Source organism: Hypanus sabinus, unplaced genomic scaffold, assembly GCF_030144855.1.
Source record: "Hypanus sabinus isolate sHypSab1 unplaced genomic scaffold, sHypSab1.hap1 scaffold_725, whole genome shotgun sequence".
NCBI classification, from domain to species: domain Eukaryota; kingdom Metazoa; phylum Chordata; class Chondrichthyes; order Myliobatiformes; family Dasyatidae; genus Hypanus; species Hypanus sabinus.
In genome coordinates, this window is record NW_026781576.1 from 135,445 (window position 1) to 149,511 (window position 14,067).

Consider the following 14,067-nt stretch of genomic DNA (forward strand, 5'->3'; position numbering starts at 1 on the left):
GGGTGGACGCCAGGGGTATGTGATGGGCAGTGGCACAGAATTGATGAGAGGGGGAAATGTTAATTTTAAACTGGGAACTATTTATCGCTGTTGTAATGTTTGTATTTGATCTTTGATATCTGGAGTTACAGTAATTGCCGCCTATGGTCTTAAGCGTGAATTTCCCGCTTCGGCTGTTTTCACATCGATCTTCCTGCATGAGAACATTCAAAGGATTGGCACTGTGGCCAGTGGATGCAAAGTGTTCACCTACACAAAATTCTGTCATTTTGCAGTCCCGTTCCCTAATAGTAGATCGGCACTCTAATTAGGATTTACAAATTGTGATGAGATAAACCTTTTTCAACACATTTCCAAACACTATCGCATCTAGCCCTGTTTCTCCTAGGAATTCTAGTGAATATATGGAAAGTTTAAAACCCTACTATAAAAAAGTCATGATTGCAAAAGCTTTGATTTCTTAGCAAATTTATTCCTCTAAATCTCTTGGAATATTGTGTGGTCAGTAACTAGGCCCCATTAACACCTTTCTTATTTCTCTGATGCACCCGTTTCACCACACTAGTAGAGCTCTTCAGTCTGTCCTGACGGAGCACAGCCATCAAAATGTCCCTGAATAGCAATGCCACACATCGCCCTTTAGTCCCTCACGGTCTGTCACATCAAAAACAAAAGAACCTCCGAAAACCGAACTATCTGTTGAGTAAATACAAAAGAAAAAAATATTTAGCGTCTTTCACCATTTACTTTGACTCTCCAAATGCATTAGCTTTTTTCTCTTCCAGAGGACCAAATTTGTCACTAACGACGTTAATCTGGGCTCTCAGCTTGCCGACGGCCATTCTGAAGGTCAGCACACGCTTTACACCATGCTTAACCGTACGGTTCATGAGTTTGCTTGAGGTCACCAACATCTGTTTCACAACCTCTCCACCAACTGCTCCGTCACTCGGGTTCCTATCAAACTGCAACACTCGTTTAAACCTCAACATGCAGCATTAGCAAACTATCCCGCCAGGATATTAGTCCACCTCCAGAGAATGTACAAACTGTCCCTTCCGTAAAGATACCCACCCATTGATCCAAAGAGCCTGATTACCTCAACCCAGACTAACTGCTCAGCCACGTAAAACTGAATAATCTTCCTGACACTGCACTCATTACATTCGGGGCACAACGATCATTTCCGAGATCACAAACCTGGAGGTCCTGCTCTTCAGAATCTGACTCACAGAAGTCCGTTTACAGAACCTCATCCCTCATCTGATCCACATCATTAGAGTCATAAAGAACAGAATGAGGCTTTTCAGCCCGCCTAATTGATGTTGAGAACGATTTCTGTCGATTAACCCCCAAGCCTGATGATGTACGATGAAAGAATCGAACACTTGAAGGGCACGGTCTTATGGTGCTGGGGAGTAGGTATTGAGGAGAGGTTAGGAGTAAGTCTTTTTTTTACTCAGAGAGAGTGTGTGCATGGAGTAGGTTGCCTGCAATGGTGCTGGAGGCAGATATGATAGTTTTTTTAATAATATACTCCTCTATCGGTACATGGAGCTTAGAGTAATAGAGGACTACGCGTATCACTTGGTAATTTTTAAAGGAAGTACATGTTCGGCAGAGCGTTGTGGTCTGAAGGCCTGTATTGTTCTGTAGGTTATCTAATTTTTGTGATTCTGGCAGATGGTCATCCGATATTTCATGTGGTAATTTAGACAAGTTGTCTCCAAGCATATTGGTACGTGGGAAAAATAGCATTCAAAATCTAAACTGTTGGCCCGGTTTCAACAGACTTACGTTGTTGTTTCTGCAGAGGCAATATGCGAGCATCCATTAATTACAATTTGTGTAGTGAATTTCATAAACTAATTCCGTTGATAAATGTTCAATAGACCGAGCACCTATTCCTCTGGCACTCCAGTAGACACGGGCTGCTAGTCCGAGGGCAGTCACCTAAAAACGCACACTGGATGCTCAGAGACAGATGTCTAATCTAACTAACTACCTCATCCTGAATACTGAGTGTCTGAATCTTCCTGCGCAGCCTCCCAGGGGACTTTGAGAAAAACGTTACTCAGATCCATGTAGGCAACATCCACAACTTCGCCATCATTCACTTCACTGGTAAGTTCAGTGAAAAACTCCATCCATAATCAGTGATCAGCCCTTCATCATTACATGTCTATGCGAATACATTACGTTCGGTCACATAGAATTTATTCCAATAACTTTCCCACAACTGCTGTCAGTCTGACTGTTGTACAATTCCCTGGTTTATGCTTAGAGGCATTTTCAAAGAGTGGGGCCATATCAGGAACTCTCTGAAACTCTGGCAGCTCTACGGTCCCTACGGAAGATCCATTTATCTCTGCTAGGGCCCTGGCGATTTCAGAACTTGCATCATGCAGCCTCCGAGAAAACAACTTGCCAGAATTATCGCCTAAACTTTTGCTTATGAAATTCTAATCTAATTAGAATTAGGTCTAATCTAATTATCTATCTCATCCTGAATACTGAGTGTCTAAATCTTCTGGAGGAGCCGCAAAGGGTAGTTTGTGAAAGAAATTACTGAAGTCCATGTATACAATGAGCACAACCTTGCCTTCATTCACTTTCCTGCTAAGATCACTGACAAATTCCTTACATTTGACCATCCATATTCAATACATGACTATGCAAATACTTTATATACTGTCACTTAGAATATCTTACAATAACATTCCGACAACCGATGTTAGATTCACCAGTGTAAATTTTTCTGAAGTTCCCTTATTCAAGAAAGACACTAGGGAGAGCCCAGGATGTTATAGGCTAATGTGTCTTACCTCAGTGCTTGGTAAGTCGATAGAGAAGATGCTGAGATGCTGGATTTATGAACATTTGGAGAGGCATAAATTGGTTAGGAATAGACAGGACGGCTTTGTCAAAGGCAGGTTGTCCCTTTCGAGCCTAATTTGAAAATTGGAGAGTCTGACTAAACATACTGATGTAGGTACAGCGGGAGATGCAGTACATATGGTTTTCAGCATGACATTTGGTATGTCCATGCAAGGCTTATTGAGAAAGTAAGGAGGCTTCGGAACCAAGGGGATAGAGCATTGTGAATCCAGAACTGGCAGACTGGCTTGATCAGAGAAGGTAGTGTGGCTCAAGATTGGTCATATTCTGAATGGAGGAGGCCTGTGCCGTGTGGTGTGCCTCAGGTATCTGTTCTGGGACCGCTGTTTTTAATGGATTTTGTTAATGGCGTGGATGAGGAAGTGGTGCGATGGGTTAGGAAATTTGCTGATGACAAAAAGGTGGGGTGTGTTGTGGACAGTGTGGAAGATTGTCAGGGGGTACAACGGGCCGTTGATAGTATGCAGTACTGGGCTGAGAAATGGCAGATTGAGTTTAGGCCAGATAAGTCTGAGGTGGTTCATTTGGCAGTTCAAATATGATCGCAGCATTAGCGTATACAGAGGACATGTCAGTAGATAAGTATTTTAATCAGATACTGTTGAGTGTGTGGAATGACATGCAGTGTTGGAGCCGGAAAAGATAGGTGATTTTAAGAAACTACTGGATGGCTACATGGATCTAACAAATTTAGAGGGCTATGGAAAAAGGCTATGTAGTTCTAATGTAGGTACATGCTTGGCACAGATTTGTGGGCTGAAGGGCCTGTATTGCGCTGAAGGTTTTCGATGTTTCGATTACATTATAATTGGAAATTTTCCAACTTAGAATCTCAATCCACTGTCTAGAACTGTTTTTTTTTTTTTGCATAATATGCCGGCGCGGCTCATTATGCCCAGGCAGGATATATGCAAAGCAGCATGCAGCGCAGGTTTCGGGCCAAGTTCCTTCAGCATGACTGGAAAAAATAATATGAAACGTTAGATCAAGACAATGAGAGAGGGGTGCAAGATGTGCAAAGCGGTGGTTGATAGAGATCACAAGTTGATGGGGATAGGTGTATTAAAACGATGGAATATGCAAGATCTAAGTGTTGAAGTGATGCAGAGGGGGCTATCTGATAGGAGAGGGCTGAAGAGCATGGAACATAGTGAAGTGGGTGGACCCCAGGGGTACGTGATGGGCAGGATCACAGAATTGATGAGAGGGGGAAATGGTAATTATAACGTGGGAATTATTACCGGAAGTTCGATGTATCCCTGTTGTCACGTTTGTATTTGATCTTTGATTTCTGGAGTTGCAGTAATTGCCTCCTTTGGCCTTATGCGTGGATTTCCCGCATCGGCAGGTTTCTCATCGATCTTTTTGCATGAGAACAATCAAAGGAATGGCGCTGTGGCCAGTGGGTGCAAAATGTTGCTCTACACAAAATCCGGTCATTTTACCGTCTCATTCCCTAATAGCAGATCGGCACTCTAATCGGGATTTACAAATTATGATGAGGTAAACCTTTTTCAACACATTTGCAAACACTATCGCATCTAGTCCAGTTTCGGAAGGGGACTCCGAGTGAATATATGGAATGTTGAAACCCCTACTATAAAAACGTTATGTTTCTAAAATTTTGACCTCTTGGCAATTTATTCCTCTAAATCTCTTGGAATATTGTGTGGTCCGATACCAATCCCCATTAAAACATTTTCCTATTTATCTCTTGCACCCATTTCACCACACAAGAAGAGCTCTTCAGTCTGTCCTGATGGAGCACTGACATCACAGTATCCCTGATTAGCAATGCCACAAATCCCCCTTTAATCCCTAACTGTCTATCACAACAAAAACAACAGGACTTCCGAAAACTGACCTACCTGTTGAGTAAAAACAGAAGAAGAAAACATATAGGGTCTTCCATCATTTATTTTGACTTTCCAAATGCATCAGCTTTCTTATCTTCCAGATGACGAAATTTGTCACTAACAAAGTTGATCCGGGATCTCAGCTTGCTGACGACCATTCTGAAGTTCATGACACTATTTACACCATGCTTAATTGTTTGATTCCTAACGTTGCCTGAGGTCACAGCATTTGTTCCACAACTTCCCCACTAACTGCTCTGGCACTCTGGTTCCTATCAAACTGCAACACTCGTTTAAACCTCAGCATGCAGCATTTACAAAGTATCACTCAGGATATTATTCTACTTCCAGGGAAATTTCAAACTGTCCCTTCTGTAAATATTCCACCTTCCCAATGAACCAGGGAGCCTTATCCCATCAACCCACACTAACGGCTCAGCCAGGTTAACTGAATAAACTTCCAAATTCTGCACTCATTGCTTCGGGGCACCGCGATGATTCCCGAGACCACAACCCTGGAGTTCGTGCTCTTCAGCATCTGACTTACTGAAGTCCGTCTACACAGCCTCATCCTCCATCTGATCCAAATCATTCGTGTCATAATGAACAGAATGAGGCTTCCCAGCCCACTTAATTGCTGTTGAGAACGATTGCTGTAGAAGAACCCCCAAGCCAGTATCTGGACGAAGAAAAAATCGAAGACTTGAAGGGCACGGTTTTACGGTGCTGGAGAGTAGGTACTGACGAGAGGTCAGGGTGTTTTTACTTTTACTGTGTGTGCATTGAATAGGTTGTCTGGATTGGTGCTGGAGGCAGATATGATAGGATTTTTTAAAGCGACTTCGAGATAGGTACATCGAGCTTTGAAAAATAGAGGGCTAGCGTTCTCACATGGTAATTTTTAAAGGAACGAGATGTTCTGCATAGCGTTGTGGTCCAAAGGCCTGTATTGTTCTGTAGGTTTTCAATGCTTTTTTTCTGACAGATATGCATCCCCTATTTCGGTGATACAAATTAGACAGGCTGTCTCACAGAGTATTGGTAGATGGGAATAGTAGAATTCAAGTTCTAAGCTGTTGGCCCTGTTTCAACAACCTTACGTTGTTGTTTCTGCAGAGGCAATATACAAGCTTCGGTTAATTACAAGTTGTGTAGTGAATTTCTTAAGCTAGTTCCGTTGATAAATGTTCAATAGACCCAGCACCTGTACCTGTGGCAGTCCAGTAGACACGGGCTTCCAGACCGAGGGCAATCTTCTGCAAACGCACTCTGGATTTTCTCAGAGGCTGGGGTCAAATCTAACTAACTACCTCATCCTGAATATTCTGTGACTGAATCTTCCTGGGCAGCCGCCCAGGGGAATTTGTGAAAAGCCTGACTGAGGTCCATTTAGGCAACATCCACAAGTTCGCCAACATTCACATTCCTGTAAGTTCAGTGGAAAAACTCCATCCATAATCAGTGACCAGCCCTTAATCATTATATTTCTATGCAAGTACGTTAAGTCCGGTCACTTAGAATTTAATCCAGTAACTTTCCGACAGCAAACGTCATTCTGACTGTTCAACTCTCTGGTTTAAGTTTGGCGGCAATTCTAAACAGTGGGGCAACATTAGGTACTCTCCAAAGCTCTGGTAGCATTACTGTCCCGAAGTATGATTTAATTATCTCTGCAAGGGCGCTGGCAATTTCTGAACTTGCATCTTGCAGGCTCCGAGGAAACAGCTTGTTAAGCTGTGCGGAATTATCGCCTAGAGTTTTGCTTATGAAATTGTAATCTAATTAGTATTAGCTCTAATCTAATTAGCTATCTCAGCCTGAATACCGAGTGACTGAATCTTCTGGTCCAGCCTCCCAGGGGAGTTTGTGAAATAAATTGCTGAAGTCCATGTTCGCAACGAGCACAACGTCGACTTCATTCACTTTCCTGGTAAGTTCATTGACAAATTCCTTACATTTGACCACCCTTAATCATCACATGACTATGCAAATGCTTTATGTCATGTTACTGCGAATACCTTACAATAAGGTTCCCACAACAGATGTCTGATTTACCAGTGTAAATTTTTCTGAAGTATAGTTATTCAAAAAGGTAGTAGGGAGAGCCCAGGAAATTATAGGCCAGTGTGTCTTACTTCAGTGGTTGGTAAGTTGATGGAGAAGATCCTGAGATGTAGGATTTATGAACATTCGATGAGGCATAGAATGATTCGGAATAGTCTGGATGGCATTGTCAAAGGCAAGATGTACCTTTCGAGCCATATTGAAAATTTGAGAGTGTGTCTGAACATATTGATTAAGGTAGAGCGGTAGATATATTGCATATGGTTTTCAGCAAGGCATTTGGTATGTCCATGCAAGGCTTATTGAGAAAGAAGGGGATGGTGCTTTGTATATCCAGAACTGGCTTACTGGCTTGATCAGTGAAGGCCAAGACGGGCTCTAGAAGTTTCATATTCTGAATGGAAGAGTCCTGTGCCGTGTGGTGTGCCTCAGGGATCTGTTCTGGGACCACTGTTTTTGAATGGATTTTGTTAATGTCGTGGATGAGGAAGTCGAAGGAAGGGTTAGGAAATGTGCTGATGGCACAAAGGTGGGGTGTGTTGTGCACAGTGTGGAGGACTGTCAGGGGTTACAACGGGCCGTTCATAGTATTGCAGAACTGGGCTGAGAAATGGCAGATTGAGTTAAAGGTGGTTAAATTTGGTAGGCCAAAAATGAACGCATCATTAGCGTACACAGAGGACATGTCAGTAGAAAGTATTTTAATCAGATACGGATTATGACAGTTTTGGAGCCGGGAAAGATAGCTGATTTTAAGAAACTACATGGATCTAAGAAATTTAGAGGGCTATGGGAAAAGCTTATGTAGTTCAAAGGTAGGTATATGTCTGGCACAGTTTTGAGGGCCGTAGGGCCTGCATTGTGCTGAAGGTTTTCTGTGTTTGGATAACATTAAAATTGGAACTTTTCCAACTTAGAATCTCAATCCACTGACTCGAACTGTTTCTTTTTTTGCATAAAATGCTGGCGCAGCTCAGCATGCCCAGGCTGGATCTTTGCCAGGCTGCGGAGGTTTCGGCCCAAGATCCGTCATCATGACTGGAACAAATAATATGAAAATTAGAGCAAGTCAATGAGAGAGAAGTGCAAGATGTGCAAAGCGGTGGCTGATGGGGAAAACAACGAGATGGGGATAGGTGTATTAACAAGATGGAAGATGTTAGATGTAAGCGTTGAAGTGCTGCAGAAGGGTCTATCTGATAGGAAAGGGATGAAGAGCATGGAGCACAGTGAAGTGGGTGGACCCCAGGGGTATGTGATATGCAGGGTAACAGAATTGATGAGAGTGGGAAACGGAAATTTGAAAGTGGGAACTATTACCGGAAGTTCGAGGTATCGTTGTTGTCATGTTTTTAATTGATCTTTTATTTCTGGAGTTGCAGTAATTACCTCCTTTGGCCTTAAGCGTGGTTTTCCCGCATCGGCAGGTTTCTCATCGATCTTTTTGCATGAGAACAATCAAAGGAATGGCGCTGAGGCCAGTGGGTGCAAAGTGTTCCCCTAAACTAAATTCTGCCATTTTCCAGTCTCATTCCCTAATTGCAGATCGGCTCTCTAATCGGGATTTACAAATCGTGATGAGGTAAACCATATTCAACAAATTTCCAAACACAATTTCATCTAGTCCATTATCGGCAGGACCTGTTTCGATAGGGGACTCCCAGTGAATATATGGAAAGTTGAAACCCCTACTATAAAAACGTTAGGTTTGTAAAAATTTTACCTCTTGGCAAATTTATTCCTCTGATTGTCTTGGAATATTGTCAGTAACATGGCCCCTTTAAAACCTTTCTTATTTCTCACTTTCACCACACGAGAAGAGCTCTTCAGTCTGTCCTGATGGAGAACTGACTTCACAATATCGCTGATTAGCAATGCCACACATCCCCCTTTAGTCCCTCACTGTCTGTCACATCAAAAACAACAGAACCTCCGAAAACTGACCGATCTGTTGAGTAAATGCGGAAGAAAATATTACTTTGGGTCTTCCACCATTCATTTTGACTCTCTAAATGCATTAGCTTTCTTATCTACCAGAGGAGAAAATTTGTCACTGACAAAGTAGATCGGGGATCTCAGCTTATCGACGACCATTCTGAAGGTCAGGACACTATTTACACCATGCTTAACTGTTTGATTCCTGACTTTGCTTGAGGTCACCAACATCTGTCTCACAACTTCTGCACTAACTGATCAGGGGCTCTGGTTCCTAACAAACTGCAACACTCGTTTAAACCTCACTATGTAGCATTAACAATCTATCCCTCCAGGATATTAGTCCACTTCCAGATAAGGTTCAAACTGTCCCTTCTGCAAAGATTCCACCTACCCATTGATCCAAAGAGCCTTATTCCCTCATTCCTTACTAACTGCTCAGCCACGTAGAAACTGGATAATCTTCCAAATTTTGCACTCATTACATCGGGCACAACGATCACTCACGAGATCACAAACATGGAGGTCCTGCTCTTCAGCATTTGACTCACGGAGGTCTGTTTACAGAACCTCATCCATCATCTGTTCCACATAGTTAGAATCATTAAGGGACTGCTAGGTAGGTACATGGAGCTTAGGAGAATAGAGGGTGAAGTGTATCACTTGGTAATTTTTAAAGGAAGTACATGTTCGGCAGATTGTTGAGGCACGAATGCCTGTATTGTTCTATAGGTTTTCTATGTTTTCCTGACAGATATACATCCCCTATTTCTGTGTTTCAAATTAGACAGGTTGGCACACAGAGTATCGGCACGTGGGAATAGTAGTTTTCCATTTCTAAGCTGTTGGCCCTGTTTCAACAGCCTTACGTTGTTTCTGCAGAGGAAGTTTACAAGCTTCGAATAATTACAAGTTGTGTAGAGAATTTCTAAAGCTAATTCCTTCGATAAATGGTCAATAGACCCAGCACGTTTTTCTGTGGCAGTCCAGTAGTCCAGTCCGAGAGCAATCTTCCACAAACGCACTCTGGATTCTGTCAGAGACTGGGGTCAAATCTAACTAACTACGTCATCCTGGATATTTTGTGACTGAATCTTCCTGAGCAGCCTCCCAGGGGACTTTGTGAAAAGCCTCACTGAGGGCCACGTAGGCGACATGCACAACTTCGCCTTCATTCACTTTCCTGGTAATTTCACTGAAAAACTCCATCCACAATCAATGACCAGCCCATAACCTTTATATGTCTAAGCAAGTAAGTTATGTCCGGTCACTTAGAATTTATTCCAGTAACTTTCCCAAAACAATCGTCATTCCGACTGCTGTTCAACTCCCTGGCAATTTTAAACAGTGGGGCTGCGGATGTTTCGGGTCAAGATCCGTCATCATGACGTATTCAAGTTCTAAGCTGTTGGCCCGGTTTCAGCAGAGTTACGTTGTTTCTGCATCAGCAATATGCGAGCTTCGATTAATTACAAGTTGTGTAGTCCATTTCGTAAGCTAGTTCCTTCGATAAATGGTCAATAGATCCAGCACTTATTCCTCTGGCACTCCAGTAGACACGGGCTTCCAGTCCGTGGGCAGTCATCTACTAATGCACGCAGGATTTTCTCAGAAACAGAAGTCTAATCTAATTAACTACCTCATCCTGAATACTGAGTGACTGAATCTCCTGAGCAGCCTCCCAGGGAATTTTTTGGAAAGCCTTACTCAGATCCATGTAGGCAACATCCACAACTTCGACTTCATTCTCTTTCCCGGTAAGATCAGTGAAAAACTCCATCCATTATCAGTGACCAGCCCCGCATCATTACATTGCTATGCAAATATATTACGTCCGCTCACTTCGAATTTCTTCCAATAAATTTCCGACAACCGTTGTCAGTCTGACTGCTGTACAATTCCCTGGTTTATGCTTCGGGGCATTTTTAAACCGTGGAGCAACATTAGGTCCTCTCCGAAACTCTGGTAGCTTTACGGTCCCTAAGTTTGATTTTATGATCTCTGCAAGGGCCCTGCCAATTTCCGAAATTTCATCTCGCTGGCTCGGAGAAAACACATTGTCAAGCTGTGGGGAGTTATCGACTAAACTTTTGCTTACGAAATTATAATCTAATTTGAATTAGTTCTAATCTAATTAGCCATCTATGCCTGAATACAGAGAGTCTGAATCTTCTGGACCAGCCTCCCAGCGGACTTTGCGAAAGAAATTGCTGAAGTCGATGTACAGAACGAGCACAACCTCGCCTTCAGTCACTTTCCTGGTAAGTTAATTGCCAAATCCCTTACGTTTGACCATCCTTGATCATTACATGACTATGCAAATGCTTTATGTCACGTCACGTAGAATATCTTACAATAACCTTTCCCACATCCGATGTCAGATTCACCTGTGTAAATTTTTCTGATGTTCCCTTATTCAAAAAAGGCAGTAGGGAGAGCCCAGGAAAATATATGCCAGTGTGCCTTACCTCAGTGGTTGGTAAGTTGATGGAGAAGATCCTAAGTTGCTGGATTTATGAACATTTTGTGTGGCATAAAATGATTAGGAATAGTCTGGATGACTTTGTCAAAGGCAAGATGTAACTTTCGATCCTGATTGAAAATTTGAGAGTGTGTCTGAACATATTGATTAAGGTAGAGCGGTAGATACATTGCATATGGTTTTCTACAAGGCATTTGGTATGTCCATGCAATGCTTATTGAGAAAGTAAGGAGGTATCGGACCAAGCGGGCAGTGCTTTCTGCATCCAGAACTGGCATGATCACAGAAAGTAAAGAGTGGCTCTAGGAGGCTCACATTCTGAATGGGGGAGGCCTGTGCCGTGTGGTGGGTATCAGGGATCTGTTCCCGAACCGCTGCTTTTTTAATGGATTTTGTTAATGGCGTGGATGTGGAAGTCGAGGGATGGGTTAGGAAATTTGCTGATGATACAGAGGTGGCGTGTATTGTGGAGAGTGTGGAGGACTGTCAGCTGTTACAACGGGCGGTTTATAGTATGCAGAAATGGGCTGAGAAATGGCGGATTGAGTTCAAGCCAGATAAGTCTGAGGTGGTTCATTTTGGTAGGTCAAATATGATCGCAACGATTGCGTATACAGAGGATATGTCAGTAGAACGTATTTTAATCAGATACTGTTGAGTGTGTGGAATCACCTGCAGGTGACAGCGTTGGATCCGGAAAGTTAAGAGATTTTAAGAAACTACTGGATGGCGACATGGATCTAAGAAATTTATAAGGCTGTGGGAAAAGCTTATTTAGACCTCAGGTAGGTACATGCCTGGCAGAGCTTCGTGGGCAGAAGGGCCTGTATTGTGCTGAAGGTTTTCTATGTTTCAACAACATTAAAATTGTAACTTCTCCAACTTAGAATCTCAATCCACGTACTAGAGCTGTTTTTTACTTTTTTTTTGCTTAAAGTGCTGGGGCGGCTTAGCATGCCCAGGCAGGATCTTTGCCACGTCGCAAACAGCGGAGGAATCGGGCCAAGATCCGTCATCTTGACTGGAACACATAATATGAAAATTTAGAGCAAGGCAATGAGAGAGGGGTGCAAGATATGCAAAGCGGTGGGTGATAGTGAGCACAAGGAGATGGGGATAGGTGTATTAAAATTATGGAAGACGCTCGATGTAAGTGTTGAAGTGCGGCAGAAGGGCAATCTCATAGGAGAGGGCTGAAGAGCAGGGAACATAGTGAAGTGGGTGGACCGCAGGGGTATGTGATATGCAGGGTCACAGAATTGATGAGAGGGGGAAATGGTAATTTTAAACTGGGAACTATTACCGGAAGTTCGAGGTATCGATGTTGTCACGTTTGTATTTGATCTTTGATTTCTGAAGTGGCGGTAATTGCCTCCTTTGGCCTTAAGCGTGGATTTCCCGCATCGGCAGGTTTCTCATCGATCTTTTTGCATGAGAACAATCAAAGGAATGGCGCTGAGGCCAGTGGGTGCAAAGTGCTCCCCTGCACAAAATTATGTCATTTTCCAGTCTCTTTCCCTAATAGCAGATCGGCACTCTAATCGGGATTTACAAATTGTGATGAGGTAAACCTTTTTCAACACATTTGCAAAGACTATCTCATCTAGTCCATTATCGGTAGCGGACTCCGAGTGAATATATAGAAAGTTAAATCCCTGCTATAAAAACGTTAAGTTTGGATCTCTTTCAAATGTATTCATCTAAATCTCCTGGAATATTGTGTGGTCAGTAACTTGGCCCATTTAAAACATTTCTTATTTCTCTGATGCACCCATTTCACCACACGAGAAGAGCTCTTCAGTCTGTCCTGATGGAGCACTGTCATCACGATATCCCTGATTAGCAATGGAAAAACATCCCCCTTTAGTCCCTCACGGTCTGTCTCATCAAAAGCAACAGAACCTCCGAAAACTGACCCTTCTGTTGAGTAAATACAGAAGAAAAAATATTGAGGGTCTTCCACCATTGATTTTGACTCTCTGACTGCATCAGATTTCTTATCTTCCAGGGGACCCAGTTTGTCACTGACAAAGTTTATCCGGGATCTCAGCTTGCCGTCGACCATTCTGAAGGTCAGGACACTCTTTACACCATGCTTAACCGTTTGATTCCTGATTTTGCTTGAGCTCACCAACATCTGTTTCACAACCCCTCCACTACCTGCTCTGGCACTCTCGTTCCTATCAAACTGCAACTCTCGTTTAAGCCTCACTATGCAGCATTATCAAACTATCCCGCCAGGATATTAGTCCAGTTCCAGAGAAAGTTCACATTGTCCCTTCCGTAAAGTTTCCACCCACCCATTGATCCAAAGAGCCTGATTCCCTCATCCCACACTAATTGCTCAGCAACGTAGAAACTGATTAATTTTCCTAATACTGCACTCATTACATCAGGGCACAACGATCATTGTCGAGATCACAATACTTGAGGTCCTGCTCTTCAGCATCTTACTCACGGTGGTCTGTTTACAGAACCTCATCCATCATCTGTTCCACATTGTTAGAGTCACTAAGGGACCCCTAGGGAGGTTCATGGAGCTTAGAAAAATACAGGGCTAAGGGTATCACTTGGTAATTTTTAGAGGATGTACATGTTCGGCAGATCGTTGTGTTCCGACGGCATTTATTGTTCTGTAAGTTTTCTATGTTTTTTCCGACAGATGTATATCCCCTATTTCGGTGTTGTAAACTAAACAAGTTGTGTCAGAAAGTATTGGTACGTGAGGAGAGTAGTATTCAAGTTCTAAGCTGTTGGCCCGGTTTCAACAGAGTTACGTTGTTGTTTCTGCAGAGGGAATATGCGAGCTTCGATTAATTACAAGTTGTGTAG